The 17409-nt window shown below is 37.5% G+C and overlaps 1 pseudogene; it reads right to left on the bottom strand.

Moving 5' to 3' along the window:
- Positions 1-2572: 2572 nt before the first annotated feature.
- Positions 2573-4517, bottom strand: LOC116467047 (ATP-binding cassette sub-family F member 2-like; annotated as a pseudogene).
- Between the last annotated feature and the right edge of the window lie 12892 nt (positions 4518-17409).

Consider the following 17409-nt stretch of genomic DNA (forward strand, 5'->3'; position numbering starts at 1 on the left):
ATGATAAAAGGAAGCGGGTCATTGATAGAGAGGGCACAACGCTTCTCCTGCCTTTGGTCCCATATCCACTGTGATCTCCCACTTAGCTTTTTTTCTTCTTTTTACCCTTCAGAACAGTGTAATACTGTGTTGTCATGTGACCCTGAGCCTTCACTGAGCCACTGGTGAGCACTGTGTTAGAAGCCTCTTCCTAGACTCTGTCATCACCTCGCTCTGCATTCACCACCACTGAGAAAGGCAACTTTTGGAACCAAAAACCCTGAGAAATAAGTCATAATATAACCTTTCAATTGTATTAAGTCCTCTTCACACTGTATTCGGATGTTGAAGAAATCAAAAAACCTAGAGTCTGAAAAAGTGACAGTAGGACTTAGAGACTTTCATCCCTAGACTTAGAGAGTGATATGGTATCCCCAAGCCTCCTGTGTGATCCAACAAGGCAGATTCATATTCTAGTTCTCCATGCAGGAGGACTCAGCAGGGAGGCTTCATCGGACAGCCTGATACACTTTCGGTTACCTTTGTCTTCTAAATCTTACCTGTAGGTGTAAAAACAAAGGCCTTATATGTTTTCTCAGAAGTTTGTATCCACGTGTTCTCTGCCTGAATGTATTTTCTCAGTCTGGCCCTAAATCCTCACCTCTCATTCTGTCTCTTGACTAGCTGGATGGTAGACTAGATTCAGTTTTGTGTGAAGCGCCATGAACAGCCTAACCCTAAATACCCCACTCACATAAGCTCCTCCAATTATGCGGACCAGGGCAATTTCTAAATAATCTCTGGGCTTACACATCACCACCACATCAGTGACCAGTCAAGGCTATGCCACGTTTCCCAGACAACACATTCTGTAGTTCTCTATTACCTCGTCTCACCTGATTATCTATAATGTCCACATTGGCTTGGAAGCTCTGTTACCTTTGCTTTCTGTGTCTCTTTCTGCTGAATGTGATTTTATTATTTTGTGTATTTAAGCAACTCTGACACTTCTTGATTCTCTGTGGGGTGGAGAAGCATCACCAATGCATCCCTTCACCACCAAGAGCATCGAGCTCGCACCTTGACTATTCTTGTGATTCTGATTCACCAAACTTTGACATTTACTCAATTAACCCTCAATTGTCTGAGCTTAGGGAAAGTGTGGGAGTATGGTAAAGGTGTTCCTTTACATTAGTTCTTTCTTTTCCTGTATATACATATTTTCTTTTTTACTGTAATAAAATATATGTGGCCAGGTGTGGTGGCTCATGCCACCACTCTTGAGGTCAAGAGTTTGAGACCAGCCCGGTCAGCATGGCAAAACCCTGTCTCTACTGAAAAAATAAAAAAATTAGCCAGATGTGGTGGCGCACACCTATAACCCCAGCTACTTGGGAAGCTGTGGCAGAAGAATCACTTGAACCCAGGAAGCGGAGGTTGCAGTGAGCTGAGACAGCACCACTGCGCTCCAGCCTGGGCAACAACAACACCCAGCCTAATATATAAATATATATTTTACATATATATGTGTGTGTATATATATATATATGTATTAATAACATAAAATTGACCATTTTAACCATTTGCAAGTGTACAGTTCAGTGACATTGAGTACATTCACAGTGTGCAACCACCACTGCTACCTCCAGAATTCCTTTTATCTTCCCAACTGAAACTCCATACCTGTGAAACAATAATTCCCCATTACCCTCTTTTCCAAACCCATGGCAAACACCATCTGACTTTCTATGAAGTTCACAACTCTAGGTACGTCATATAAGTGAAATCATACAGCATTTATATGATTAATTCACTTAGCAGAATGTCATCAAGTCTCATCTGTGTTGTAATATATGTCAGAATTTTCTTTCTCCTTAAGGTTGAATAATATTTTATTGTATGCACAACCCACATTTTGTTTATCCATTTATCCATCTATGGGCACTTGGGTTGTTTCCAGCTTTTAGTTATTATGAATAATGCTGCTATAAATACAACTATACATATATCTGTTTGAGTCTCTGATTTTTTTTTCTTTTTTAGGGACCATGGCTTCCTCTTTCTTTATTGGGCTCTTTGCAGATGTCACGCAGGTCTAAAAGTTACGCTGTTAAATAATTATTTAAAAACTGATCAGGATGAAGGTCCTTGTCCAGAGCGCCAAGCCAGAAGCAAAAAGGAATGGGAGCAGTGGACTGGGGGGTATTCCTCTAACATCACCAAAACCCAGAAAACGAGGATCCTAAGCTCCTCCGCGGGCCAAATCTAGGGCTTGGGGCCTTGGGCTAACCCGCAGGTGCCTCTGACTGCATCACATTCAGAGTAAGGTGACCAGCAAGAGGCTGGAGGGAATGGCCAGCCGAGTCCAGACATAGACAGATGTAACTGGAAGGAGGACGGGAAATGGACAAATACTGTCCAGCTGTAGATAAGAGAGTGCAACTAAGGCAGGTTGAGGGGCAGGGGAGAGGCTGGGGGAGTGATATTGCAGCAATGCAGGATGCATAGCCCCAGGGTCCAGTCCTGAGCAGCTGGTCAGGGTAGCAGCTGTTAGTTCCCAATGGATATCCTGACCCGAGCCCAGGTAGAGGTCTCACACATTGTGGGTCCTCTTGGTGAGTTGGGGCTCCTCATCCACCAGCTTGGACTTGAGGTGCAACTTGCAAGCCAGGATGTCTCCAGGCCACTTGGTGATTGTCTGCTTCTCACACACCCAAATTTTCTGTACAACCTGCTGAATGAGTCTGAAGTCATGGCTGACCAGCATCATACCACCCTCAAACTCATTGATGGCATCTGCCAGGGCGTCAATGGTCTCAATATCCAGGTGATTGGTGGGCTCATCCAGGAAGAGCATGTGGGGGTTCTGCCAGGCCAGCCAAGCCAGACACACTTGACACTTCTGCCCATCTCACAAGTTCAGGATCGGGCTCACCTGTTGTTTCCCAGTGAGACCATACGGCCCAATGATCTTCCTCATTCCTTCCTTCTCCTTGATCTCTGGGTAGCACTTCATGTACTCCAAAGTCGAGAGATCTAAGTCCAGCTGCTCTTGTAAATGCTGATGGTAACGCCCTATCTTGACATGAAAGTGTTTTCAGATCATGCGTCTGTGGGTAGTAGCTCTCTAGTTAACAGCTTCAGAAGAGTTGACTTCCTTGCCTCCATTGGGCCCTACCAGAGCCACTTGTGTGTCAAGGTCAATTCCAAATTCTAGATTATTGTAGATGCAAGGCCCATCTTTTGTGTACTTGAAGCTCACATTTTGCACCATAATGACAGGTGGAGGCTTCTTGCCACATGGTGGGAAATAAAATGACAGTGTCTTGTCACTCACGACCCTGTCAGTCCTGATGACATCATTTTCTGTAGCATCTTCTCCTTGCTCTGGACTTGCCAGGCCAGCTTGGCACTGCCATGACCAAACCTCGCAATGTGGTTCTTCATGTGTGCAATCTGATCTTGCTCCCAGTGAAACCTCTTCATCTGGCTCTCTCCTCCAGCTCTAGCCACATCTTCACATACTGATCATAATTACCCATATAATATTTCAGTTTCTTGCTGTGCATGTGAATGATGTTGGTACAGACACCATTCAGAAAATCCTGGGAATGGGAGGCAAGGAGCAAGATATGCTTAAAAGTTTTTAGTTCTTCTTCCAACCACATGCAAGCATCTAGGTCTGGGTGGTTGGTGGGCTCATCCAGGAGGAGCATGAAGGGCCGAATAAAGAGGGCTCTGGCAAGGGCAACCCTCATCCTACAGCCCCCACTGAAGTCTTTTAGCTTCTTGCGCTGCATGGCAGGTGTGAAACCCAGTCTGTGCAAGATCTGTGAGGCCCTCATCTCTGCCTTATCGGCATCCAGCTCCTCCAGGTGCTTGTAGAATTCCACGAGCTTCTCACACTCCACATCTTCATGAGCCAGTCGCTCTGCCTCCCTCTCCAGCATGGCCCGCTGTTGACTTCCATCACACACTGCAAGGGTGTCTTGTCACTAGGGGGCATCCCTCGAGTCAGATGGTAGATGTCGATGTGCTCAGGGATGGGCACTTCACGTTTCCCAATAGCAGACAGCGGCATGGAATTTTCAATTCCTTTTAAGCCAATGAGGCCATAATGATGGCCTGAGTTCAATTCCAGTTTGGTGTCACTGGGCAGTCTTGACCGGGAAAGGTGAGTGAGAGGTTGATAATGTGAACATCAGTACTGCAGGGATGAGAGGCCAGGATGCCAGTGACAGCTCGAGCAGCAGCCTTCTTCATTTCAAAGTCCTCTAGCTCCTTGGTCAGCAAATCCACTTCTGCTGTGTCTCTGCCATTGGCCTCATTTCTGCCACCTGTGGTTCTGTGACAGCATCTCCATTTTCTTCGTGTCCTTTTCTGGGCTGCTGTCAAGCTTTGGCAGCCTCCTACTTTTTGGCTGCCTTCTTCTTGGCCAGGTCAGAGGGCATGATGATGACCCACAGGGTTAGGTTACTGTTATTTCAGGGAGCTGGGCCTTGCCGCTCTGCCTCTGAGTCTCTGATTTTTTTTATTATTTTAAGTATATATACCCAGAAGTGAAATTCTTGTATCATATTTTAATTCTATGTTTAATTTTTTGAGGAACTGCCATGCTGTTCACATTTCTTCTTGTATCCCCTGTACTCCAAAATGTCTCCTTAGGTGTGGTATAAGTATTTTAATATAAACAACGAGGGCAACTGTATTCATTATTTATGGCTGTGTATCAAATTACCCTCAGCTTAAAACAATAAACATTTATTATCTCAGTTTCTCTGGGTCAGGTCTGGCTTCAGCTTAGCTGAGTGCCATTGACTCAAGGTATCTTGCAATCAAGGTATTAGCAGAGATGATAATCAACCCAAGGCTCAACTGGAGAAGAATCTTCTTCCAAACTCACTCATACACCTAGTTGGGAAGTCTCAGAAGATGCCCTTCCATGTTCCCTCAGATGGCCATTGGCATGCACCAGGTTCTCACTGGATGTTGATCAGAGATATCAGTTCCTTGACACATGGACCTCTCCATAGGCAGCTCACAACATGCCAGGTAAGTTGTTTTCTTCAGAGTGAGGACTCCTGGAGAGAAAGAGGGCAGGAGAAAGCTTGAGCAAGCCAGTCTTTTCATAACCTAATCTTGGAATGGCATCACATTTCTTTTCCTGTATTATAGTCATTAGAAGTGAATCAACAGATTCAGCAAACACTCGGGGGAGGGTATTATACAAGGATGTGAGTACCAAAAGGCAGAGATCGTTGGGGACCATTTTAGAGGCTGCCTACCACAGCAAGAAATGTGTTTTGCTTTTGTTTTCATTGCTGTAATCTAGAACAATTGGGATCTAGAAAATAACGGTTTAATAACGAATGAATATTAGTAGGAATGTAACATCTCAGCTTTCACATTTTTATATGGTGTTTGAAATCAGAGAAAACTTAACATAGCATACCCTAACTTATGATGCTTTTTAAAACTGAAATATATCTTTATCTTTTTTATTATGTTACATTAAAAATCAGAATCAAATTTAGCTTCTCTCCCAAAAGACATGAAGAAAACAATACCATGTACTGACTCCTTTTGTATATTTCCCGGTATTCTGGTGGAAACTTTGTCATTGTATGACCTATGGGAATAGATAATATGGTTGGAGATAATGCAGTCTATTTTAAGAATTTTACATCAGTTACTAAAAGGCTTTTATGCTCCAAGTTAAGGAAAGCAAAGAATATTACACTAAATATATGCATGCTTTTATTCTTGGATTCTTTTTTTCAAATGTCATATTGATCTTTACAGGAGACTTTTATATTATATCAGTAATAATAAGGAAAAAATACAACTTTATTATCATAGGCTGCTATATTGGGTGCCAAAGGTATATCTAAATATGCCCTTAGCCCCTTAATTTTTTTTAATAATGTTATTTGGTGTTCTTTTCTAAACGAATGACTTCCTATACTCAGAATTTTATAATTGGTGATAATTTATCAGGCTTCCTGAAAGTTGTTAGGTATGTTATACCATGTACTCCCTATAAATGTGAAAAATGTATTATTGTATTTATTCAAGAGCCATGGGCCAGTTTAAGGAGAAAACTGAAATGTTTAGCAGCAGTGCACTGGACAATCCCAGAGAAAAAGTTGTACAATACACTGTTCAAATCTTTCCAACTAAAAAGGATATAATTCTTAGCCAGACAAGATCATAAGCTATGACACGTATGTTGTACTATGGATACAGAAGTAAGTTTCACCTATTAGCCAACTCAGATCAAGTGAAAGTGACAATTTTAAGGAATGTATTCAAAGTATTATGAAACCAATCCCAGATTTTAGCATACATATGTAGTTTTCAGTTAATAATGACTGTCAGTGGTGTGGAAAAAGAGAGCAATAGCAAAAGGTTTCTTCCTCTTGCTGTATGTTGTATGATAATGACCACAATAAAATGGCATCATATATTTATCTTATACTTCATAGTTCCTAACACAGTCAATGATGAAAAATATTTTTAGATTTTTTTATCTCAATATTGAGTACTCCTAAATATTTATTGTACTTAATTTATAATGAAGCAAACTCTAAAATCACCTCTAACTCTAAAAGTTTACTATAATATGATAGAAACTTGTACCAATGTTAGTTTCAGTAAATAAAAACATTTCTTTCATTTTAACAATAAAATGATATTATTGTATCTATTTAATAACTTCTCAAATTCTGACATTGCTACTTACTTTTTAAATAATTCCACAAACACATATGTTTTTTAGCTTCTTTGATACTCCTAACTCAATAAGGCTTTTAAAAATCTATTGGCACATGCCTGTGGTCCCAGCTACTTGGGAGGCTGAGGTCCTGGGAGCACTTGAACTCAGGAGGTTGAGGTTGCAGTGAGCCATGATTGTGCACTACACTCCAGCCTGGGCAATAGAGCAAGACTCTGTCTCAAAAATAAATAAATAAATAAATAAATAAATAAATAAATAAATAAATAAATAAATAAATAAAAAAGTATTTGATGTCTTAAATCATAAACCGTTCTAAAATTTAGAATTCCAAATATGTTAGTTATAATCCAAAATTACGCTAATTATTACTAAAGTTTCTTTAGAACTTCCCAACTTTGCTCTAAGAACACATAGATACATCTAGAGTCCAAATTCAATTTGTTCTGTTCATAGCAAGTAAGTTTTACCTCTGCTTTCTCGGAGAGTCGATAGTCAATATTTCAATTGAAATGCTGTAATTGTTATTGTTTTAAATTTGGGGGCATTGATTTAAAAGCTGAATCACTCACTTATAAATGATTAAAGGTTACAGCCTTAAAATAAAAACATAATTCCTTAAGAAATAATATTATGAAAGAAACGGAAAAGAGACATGACCAAGAAAATCCAGGTCCTTTATTATCGCTTAGAACTTAAAATGATAAGCATAATTGTTGAGCAACAGATAGACTGTCATAGTTCTAAAGTCAAGAACTAAGAATCTCAAGCAAGGGTTTTTCAGACTCAACAAAGTTTATATGATAATAGTGCAATTTCCAATTGTATAATAAAAATGCTCTTGGTTGCTGTTGATTAACCTACCAAAGTACGATTCCCAGTGCAAATTTTTTTTAACTTTCTCACATCCTTTTCTTGCATACATGGTAGTGACACTCTTTTCATATTGCAGTTGTAAATCAGCTTTAAAACCTGGCGAGCTACAGAAGCCCCATCCTTTGGTCATACTATGAATACCCAAATTCTCTAGAATTGGTTAAGGTAGATCCGTAGTCCCTTGACTGACTCTTAAGTGCCTTCCTGACTAATTTTCCACACAAGGCTTTCTTATTACCAATACTTGGAAAGAAAATGAGAAGTGCCAATTAAGGTAATATTTCTATTGATTAAAAGAACCAACTATTAATGTATCATTTATTTATCAGAAAATAATTATATTTTATTTTATATCATTTTACAATAAAAACTTTAAAACACATTGTGATTATAAACTTGGAAGAGGCATTTGATAGAGGCTCTTAAGCTAAATTACATAAAGTTTCTAGGCTTCAAGGTATCTGTGAACTCTCTGAAACTGTAAGATATTTTATGTTGAAGAACATGTTTCTAATAACATCCAGAGAGAGAGAAGAGAAAGACAGAAGTGAAGGATGACTGACTCCAAGGTTAGTAGCATGAGCAACAGAAAGAATGGAACGTGCCATCAGCTAGGAAGGGGTGATTTCAGGTGGAGGCATTGTGGAAGGTAGGTTCAGGTGTTCAGTTTCATATGGACTAACTTTGAGATGTGTATCAGATAAACTCATGCCACATGAACTAACTTCACAGAGAGGCACAAGACGGTAAGAAAAATAAAACTCCAAAAAATTATGTAGTGTTCACATAAGTAATAATGCTATTAAGGATATGCTACAAAAATGGTAGGACACCTTTCCTGAGATTTGTGTAAATATTAATCTAATTTCCCTCTCAGGTACATTTAAAGACCAAGAAATCAGTTTTGCCTTTGAAAGAGAAACCATTTTCTTTCTATATGCGTTTTTTTGTTATACCAATGATACACAGCTATTAAATATGGTTATAAATATTTAACCTATTAATGGTTGTGTTACACATTATAAATAGCTTTATGAGCTCACCAAGCACTGTAAGTGATATACTCTGGTTCCCCAAGGAACCATGGATAAAGTCACTGCCACAGTGGACGACATTATGTGCATTCACCAGTGACAAATGAGTGCTATGTCAGTTACAGATACTATATTGAGTTTATTTTAGTCAGGAAAGTTGGTGGCAAAGAGAAGATATTGTGTAAACTGATCTTGTCTAACTGATACCACACTAAGAAAAAAAAACCATTCTTTTGGAATTAATTTTACACCACAGTAACAAAATAGTGTGGCTTTTTTTAAAAACTCCTGAAATTAATGTAAAAGAATGTGTCAATGGCATTGGTTATTCAGGACCCCTACATACCACATTTTGAAATTTTCTACTCATCCATTTCTTTCTTTTTTGTCTGCCCTCATTTTTTTTTCTCTTCCTTTTCAGGGGGATTTCTCTTGCTTATACTTAAGATTACTGCTAAAGGGTAAAATTAATAAGTCATCTCTGCAGACAGCTGTAGCATAACACACAAAAGGGAAGGCAAGCCAACTTGACAGAGGTCCAGGTCTCTAGGCACAAGCTTTGTGGCCTTGGGTTGGATACTTAATTTTCATGAGTCTTGATTGTGTTACACACATCCATTAATCTCTCTCTGTATCAGTTTTCCCATTTGTAAAATAGAAATAAAGCACCAGCCTAGCATTGCAGTGAAATTAAGTGAATAAATGTAGAGAGTTATTTAGTGTAAGCTACTATACTAATATAATTAATATAATACAGTATGGTAATAATCACCATTTTCTAATTGAGATAAATATGTGTAAAAGGAATGCCAGCTAATTATATTATTTAGCCCTCAATTATTGAGCTCCAGACTGTATATCAGCCTCTGCACTGTGTATTTGTGGTACATTATCCGCAATCTTTACAGCCACCCAGAAAAGCAGACTTTACTTCTCCATTGTACAAGAAACTAAAACCGAAATGCAGGTAAGTGATGTGCTCAAAGTCACACAAATAGAATGTGGCAAAGACAGAAGTTGGCCCCAGGCCAAGTCTGCCTAATTCCCAAACCTATGCTCAATCCCTCACCCACAAAGAGAATGGCAAGATGACCAGTACACTTGAAGGAGCAGCCCACCAGCTTAGTCTTGTGCCCCAGCAAAATTACAGGAATGTGTTGAAACTCACTGTTCTCATCTATAAGCTTACTCTACACAATCTTCGGGAACCCAGAAAAATAAATTCCCAGAATGAGTGGGGATTCTGGGATCTGTACTTGTTTTAAAATGTGGTTTGTTTTTGCAAAGTCAGTTACCTAATTAAATCCTTTGCCATTCTCAGGTTATTCTCATAAAAAAATTGACGTCAACACAGAGAAAAAATGTCCTTAGATCTACAAAAGCAAGAGAAAGCTGTCTAGGCTACATAAACTCTGTTTGCTCTTTCATTCTGTCCATTATGTGCTTTAAACATTCCCCCAAGAAAGTGAAATTATATGCTATAACAAAGACTGCAATGTATTTTTATGTATTTGCATTATCTGTTTATGGTACTTTTAAAGAATACTTTATTTGCCATTTTAATAGCAAGGAATTATTTTCTAGTTATCACTCCCTCATTTATACATTAAATATGGATGAATAAACTTGATTTAATGTGTCACTTCCGCACAAAGATATGAACATCCTCTGAAATTTAAAGAAATGAAAAAGAATTTGTGTTTCTTACCTTCATTATCAGTACAACTAGGCTTAGAGTCAATATATCTGGATTATATCAAGCCTCTTTCAGTTGTCCTTAGATTACTTCTACTAGATATAAAAATTGTCTCATAGCACCTAAAATCTATATTACAAAATTCTTGCCGTTTATTTTTATTAATGCAAAGCCATTTATTAGATTTTTATAAAGATACAAGGATAAATTAATTGTAACTCCAACCCTCAGATATTCTTTGAAAGATAGCAGCAATACCTTTGGAAATTAGATGCTGTATTCACAATTCAGGACAGCTATGGAGACTCCATGATAGATTATTGCAGGAGCATTCACAATATATAAAATTAAAGTAGAAAGTTAAAATAAGAAATTTTTCTTGTTTTTGGTTAAAGATGAAAATTAATACAGGATACAAACTAAAACACTAAATAGATAAATCAGTATAACTCCCTGATCCCTGCTACATATCTATAATTTACAAAATTTCTGTTAATTTTGTGACAAAGTTTCAATTTCCTAAGAACTCTCACATTAACTAAATTACTGTATTTGAAGTAGCAAGAGATTTTGAACTATAAAACATTATGTTGATTGATTGTGATACTCAAAAGTGCTTAACACTTATTTAGCGCTTTACATTCTGAAAGCACTTTACAAACATTAACGAATTAATCATGTCACTGTGATGTCAGGAAGGTGGTAAAATTACCATTCCTGAGATGAAGGAATTAAATAAAGTGGCTTATGACAATGAAAGACTTTAAAAGTCTAAATATTGAAACTTCAGTAAATATCTAAATGACTAAAGCAGTGAGTTGACTGTATATGATATAAAGAAAGCAGTGCAAGTTAATACAATATTGAAATACAATCAAAGCCACCTTTCAACTGTGGCGCATAGAGTATATAGCCATTGCTGACTACCCATACATCCCTACTAACCTTTGCTATTCTCAAAGAGCTATTATAGAATTAATTCGGCTAATATTTTAAAATTATAACATCTTCATAAACAAAATGCCCTGTGAATTAAAACAATTTATGAATTTATGATTTTTCATTATTAATCTTGTTTTAGAAAAAAATATCAACTACTAGAAACAGTTTTTTAAAATCACTTTTAAAAGAACAATGGTAACTAAGAAGTCTAAGTTATTTCCAAGGCAGAATTTTTTACTGACAACTTTCTAAAATACTATCAAAAAGTTTATAGATTCTTAAAATAATGCCAATCAGAAATAATTACTATTTAAGTTTTACCAAATATTTTTATTTGTCAAAATCCAAGCTGGTCTTCTGAAATCACAGATATGTATTTTAGAAAAAAATTTAAGTAGATATATAGACACATGCATACCACATACATATACAGACACATATGTACGTGTATGTGTGTGTGTGTGTATGTGTGTGTGTGTGTGTAGACTGGCCTCCAACTAGACAGCCACAATCAGAACATTTTCAGTAGTAAATTACAATTTGTGTGATTACCTTCTTGTTCAAACATTAAATAGTCCTAGCTTTTGAACTTTGAGTGAGCCCTTAAGTGTCATCTGAATAAACCAGAAGAGAGGCATTTACGTCATTAGCACCATCACAAAGTATACCCTCTCATCAATTCAGATGCAAAGTTGTTTCAAATATTTTCTTTTTTAGTTTCAACTGGTTTCATATCCTAGCCAAATGAAGGAAGAGTTCAGATCTTGAAACCAGAAGAAAATAAAAGAAGTATTAAGAGAATTTGATTATTTTATCACAAGATTAGGAAAACCATCTGCATTCAAACCTTATTCTGAATTTGGGGGCTTCATATTGACCACAGAGTTACTGATATTACAGTCTCATGTGGTTTCATAACACTGAAATAAATAGGAGATTGAAGGAAAATGAAATGCAAATGGACAATATGCAAACATTTGAAACATATTCTGCCTTATTAGTATTTAAAGATGTGTAAAATAACGTTACCGTAAGATTGACAAAAATTAAGAGAATGCCAAATCGTAGGGATGATAAAGGTGCAAGGAAATAGGCCCTCTCACAGACTTCCTTGAACTGAAATGAATCAAATCCTTCTGTTTAGTGATATAAGCAAAAAAGCAAACAAACAAAAAGAAAGAAGCCCTCTAGGAGACAAATGTTTGTCCCAGGATGTTACTAAAGCATCCTTTGTAATGGAAAAGAAAACAAAAACTAAGTATATACCAATAAGGAAATAGTTGAACAAATTATGGTATAACGATATTTATCAACACAATTCCATTTTTGAAAAGTGTATTATATTTGTATATATGTGGATACTTTTGAATAAAATTTTTAAAAATTTCAAATATAGTCACAAAATATTAATTATAGTTACCTCTGGGGGTTGAGATTTTAAGAATAGGAGTGGGCAGAGAAGCTTTTCACTTTTATTACTTTATTTTTAAGTCCTAAGTTGTAGGTGGTTTTGGTTTGTTCATTTTATTAAATAAATAAAACAGGGAAAACGTTTTAAGACTAATATAATTTACATTATCTTCATAAGTTTGTGACTTGATTAAAATTTTGGAAATAATCACACTAATTGATATTGCCTTTTATAAGTAGTAGAGAAAAAATCTAATAATCAAGAAGGTGTAATTTGGGATTCTATTGGCCAACTGATAGCAACACCTAAAATTAAACTTTTTAATAATGTAATAGAGAAACAAACCCCTAGTCTGTTCATCATATTACCATATTTCCCACATTAGCTACATTTCGAAGGTCCAATCTGGTTTTATTTTAGTTTCTCACTTCTTGCAGTAATAATTTGTCATTGAATTTTGGAGGGATGTCAATATGATGATAAAGTGCCAGGTTGCCACAGAGCAAATATACCCCAGAAGACCAACTCTAAACGACAGAGAATGTTGACATGTTCATGCTTCTGTGAATTCCGTGTCTATGTCAGCCCTAAATTGTACAAAATGAAGCAACAAAGCTAAAAGTTCGTTAAAAGTACTTTTTAAAAATTGTTCATTTATTTCCTAATGACATTGAAAGTTCTGTGCCTTTGATTTTTCAAATGCCAAAAATATTCCCCACTTAATTGATGTATCGATCAATGGCAATATTTGTTTTAAATATATGTACTGTATTTTAAACATAAGTACACGTGCATACTACACATTTGGTTAGATATAGAGACGAAAGATGATAGATAGATAAATAGACAGATGTAGAAAAAAAACAGATTCTTGTCACATGACCAGGAAAATCTAGGCACGTGGACACATTGTAGGGTGGGTAGGGCAGGGTTTATTGGGTGAAAGGAAAAAAGGAAAGAGGGACTCTCAGCAAAGCCAGACAGAGTCCCGCTGCAGGACTCCCGCCTCACGGATTGATTCCCAGGTCACCACCCAGGAACTGACGAGGCCAGGTTCCTTCCCACTGCAAACGCCCGGAACTTCCCGAGGATCCACCCCATCCTCCCAGTGCACAGGTGGGCATTATTCAGAGAGAATCAGTGGGAAAAGGGCCAGCTTCATCCCGGGACCTGCAGTCCGATTTTTCAGCCTTCAGGCTATTTTAGGCTTTAAGGCGGGGTTCATCGGGGACCCTTGGCTGTCTCCTGTCTCTAACACAGATACATAGATACACTGAAGATAGAGAAATATACAGGTGAGCTATGGCTCATCTGGAATTTTTCAGCAGCTCCTTACTTTACCTTTCTATACCTTAAAATATCAATTGAGTTTTGACATTTAAAACCTTTTTAAATAAAGAAAAATAATTAATGCATACTCTAAATTCTGCTCTTTTGCTCTTTTTTATTCTAAAATTCTAAGAGAAATTCTGAAAAGACGTCTACAAATGTGTTAAGATGCACAGATTCTATCACAATGGAAAATAAATCAACAGATATTCTGAAGAAGAAAAATGAAAAGTGGAAGTTTTTTGTTTTTTTTTTATGAAATGCCAGGAGGTTGTGTTTGTGTTAATGAGAAACATTATCTTACCAAAGAATGCTGGTATTCTCATTTCCATTTATATAGGAAATTGATTAATACTTAACTAATTGGCACATGCAAATGGGGATTAACTGAATTCACTTTTCTCCACAACTCAACGGCTGTAATTTAGATCCTTACTTAGATTTAAATCTTTTATTATTTTTGAAGGTAATCATCTTCCTGTTGTTAGAAATAAAATATCAAAGCACCATGCTAATTATAGCTCGTGTCTCACAAATTAGCTAATTAACATTACTGAAAAGCAAATGTACAGCGGGCAAAGTTTAAACTCCTGAACTGGAGTCAAGCCTTCACGCAATACAGTGGTGAGATACATGCTATTGAATGCCATTGGGTCAGATATACTTTGGAGCTAATCACTGTAGTCAGATATTTAGTTTTTCTTCAAATAAATAGCTTATTCTGATGTTTCCATGCAATTCCACCTGTGAACTTCTTGTGATTAGCTCTTCTAGACAGAGATGTGAGGTGGGAAAACAGAATGATGTGCACGGCTAGGAAAAGCCATCTTTTAGTAAAATCTCAAAAGCTCTCAAGGCATGCATGACTTGCTTGGGAAACTATAAAACCAGTTGTGTTCATAATTTTGTGTTTGCTAACTATTTCAACACCTAAGATGCTGGCAACGATAATTCTTTAGATTCAGGGCAAAAAAAAACTGTTTAGCAGTTAATTTAGAGGGGAATGGCTAGAAATTCAAAGTTCCTGAGTGATAGGAACCTAATTCATCTGTGTGCCAATTTAATCTATGGTTGGATAGTCATGTAGAATCAGGGCATGTTTGGAGGAGCAGCCCTAAAGTAAGCAGGGATGTGGTCTTCATCAGAAGTATTAGAAACAGGGCTTAACCATGACTATTTGCATATTGAATGTTTATTAAGCAGTTATTATGGGTCAGAGAGTATATTACAATCTTAATACCTGAGAATGAGAAAGACTGATGAGACTATGACCTCAAAAAGCACACAGAGATACAAGAGACAAAACAAATGTGTAAACAGAAAAATAATTAAGTTAATTAAATATTGGAGTACATGCAACAAACAAAAAACCAGAAGGGTGAAATAACACCAAAGTAAAAAGACTGACAAACAGAAAGATCTAGTCATGGAAGAAACAGAACAAACGTGATTTCAGTCAAATGTTCTAAAATGCAGAAGAGCTTGATGTGACCAAGGGGCTGAAAGAAGTTCATTATGCTGAAATATAGTGAATAGTAAGCAAGAGAGAGAATAATATAAAATGAAGGTATCGAAACAGGAGCAGAGCAAGGCCACATCAGGCCTTGTCAACTTTACTAAAAAGGCTGATTTTATTTTAAGTTCAACAGGAAGACATTGAAAGTCTTTAATATGGGGAATGAGATGAGCCCAATTTACATTTGGGAAGGTCAGTCATGGGATGAAGTGAGAAAGAGATTGTGGAACAGCAAGAGCAGAAGTGAGTAGACCTGTGAAGAATGTATTCTATAGACTTGGTAAAACATGGCAGTGGTCTTGTTTCTGGTGGTAACAGTAAAGATAGAGAAGAAAGAATGACTCCAGATGCAAAGTGTATTAATTAGTCCATTCTGGAAAAAAAAAAAAAACCACCAGAGACAGGATAATTTCTAAAGAAAAGAGGTTTAATTGACTCACAGTTCTGCATGGCTGGGGAGGCCTCAGGAAACTTACAATCATGGTGGAAGGCAAAGCAGAAGCAGGCACTTTCTTCACAAGCTGGCAGGAGAGAGTGAGCATGAGTAGGGGAAATGCCAGATGCTTATAAAACCATCAGATATCATGAAAACTCACTCACTGTCATGAGAACAGGATGAGGGAAACCACCCCCATGATCCAGTCACTTCCCACTGGGTCCCCCCATGACCCCTGGGATTATGGGGATTACAATTCAAGATGAGATGTGGGTGGGGCACAGCCAAACCGTATCACAAAGTTAGCAGAAATCACTGATAGAGAATGAATTAAAGGAAGCTTCATACATACATAGCTTGAGCAACTGGGTACATCATAATGCCACGTGGTAAGAAAGAAAAATCTGCATCTAGTCAGGGAGACAAAGGAGCCTTCGGAGTGAGGAAATAAGGTAGTCATGGCCAGCCCAAGAATAAGGCTTAATCTGAAACCTTAAAGACAAGACAGGAAGCTGAAGTGGCTACAATTCTCTTTGCCCAGAAATTACACTCAGGTGGAGTGGGAAATGAGGACTGGGCTAAGGAGAGATGGTGGACATCAGTGGAGGCATACATGGGAGGTGATTGAACAGGGGAAAAGCTGCAGTCTTCTACCCCTTTGTAAGGTGTCCATTCAAGGCAAAAGGCATATGAGACCACAAGTTCTAGACTGTCACATGGCTCTAGCACATTCCATTCGGAAGAGCACTGTGACAGAGCCCTGACATGTATTTTAGTGCACCATAGGCCCAGACTGTACCTGAAGGGCTCACACTTTAAAGAACAGCCAACCGTTCTGAAACTCTAAAAGGTGTTCCATATTTTTGCTTATGAGAATACTAAGGTCTTGAACAATTTACATTACTCCAACTTTGCACAATGTAGTCCTAATGCCACATCTTAATTCTCGGAATCCCTGATGTAGCCCTCTCATAAGGCAAATGTCTGGATGAATCAGACATTAGAGTGAGATTAGAGCCTCACCTTAAGCACAGAAACCCCAGTCAGGGTCTCACTCTGATCAGAGAAAGCCTCAGACATGTTTGTTATATGAACAGTTTATTTTGGGGGTTCTCATCTCTCACCATCCTCTTTTTCTCATTTGCAGTCTTCTACCCCTTTGTAAGGTGTCCATTCAGCTACCTCCAATAAATAGCACCCTGCTATTTTCTGACATCCAACTGGACAATGCACCACACTCCTTATTTGTCCTTTCCCTGTCCCCTATAAAAATGTATGCTTCAGTGTTCATCTCTCTACAGCCTTTCTAGATAATCCAATAAACTAATATGTGTTCAAACTGCTAATGGTTTAAATCAGAGGATGTTAGTAGTGGCCCTCTGGAGAAACATGGCTTAACCAAAATGTTAAGGGCTAATTCTGGAAATAGCTCCTTGTAGGAAATTGAACTGTAAGTG

This window comes from Hylobates moloch, unplaced genomic scaffold (assembly GCF_009828535.3).
Source record: "Hylobates moloch isolate HMO894 unplaced genomic scaffold, HMol_V3 SCAFFOLD_4, whole genome shotgun sequence".
In the NCBI taxonomy this organism is placed as follows: Eukaryota; Metazoa; Chordata; class Mammalia; order Primates; family Hylobatidae; genus Hylobates; species Hylobates moloch.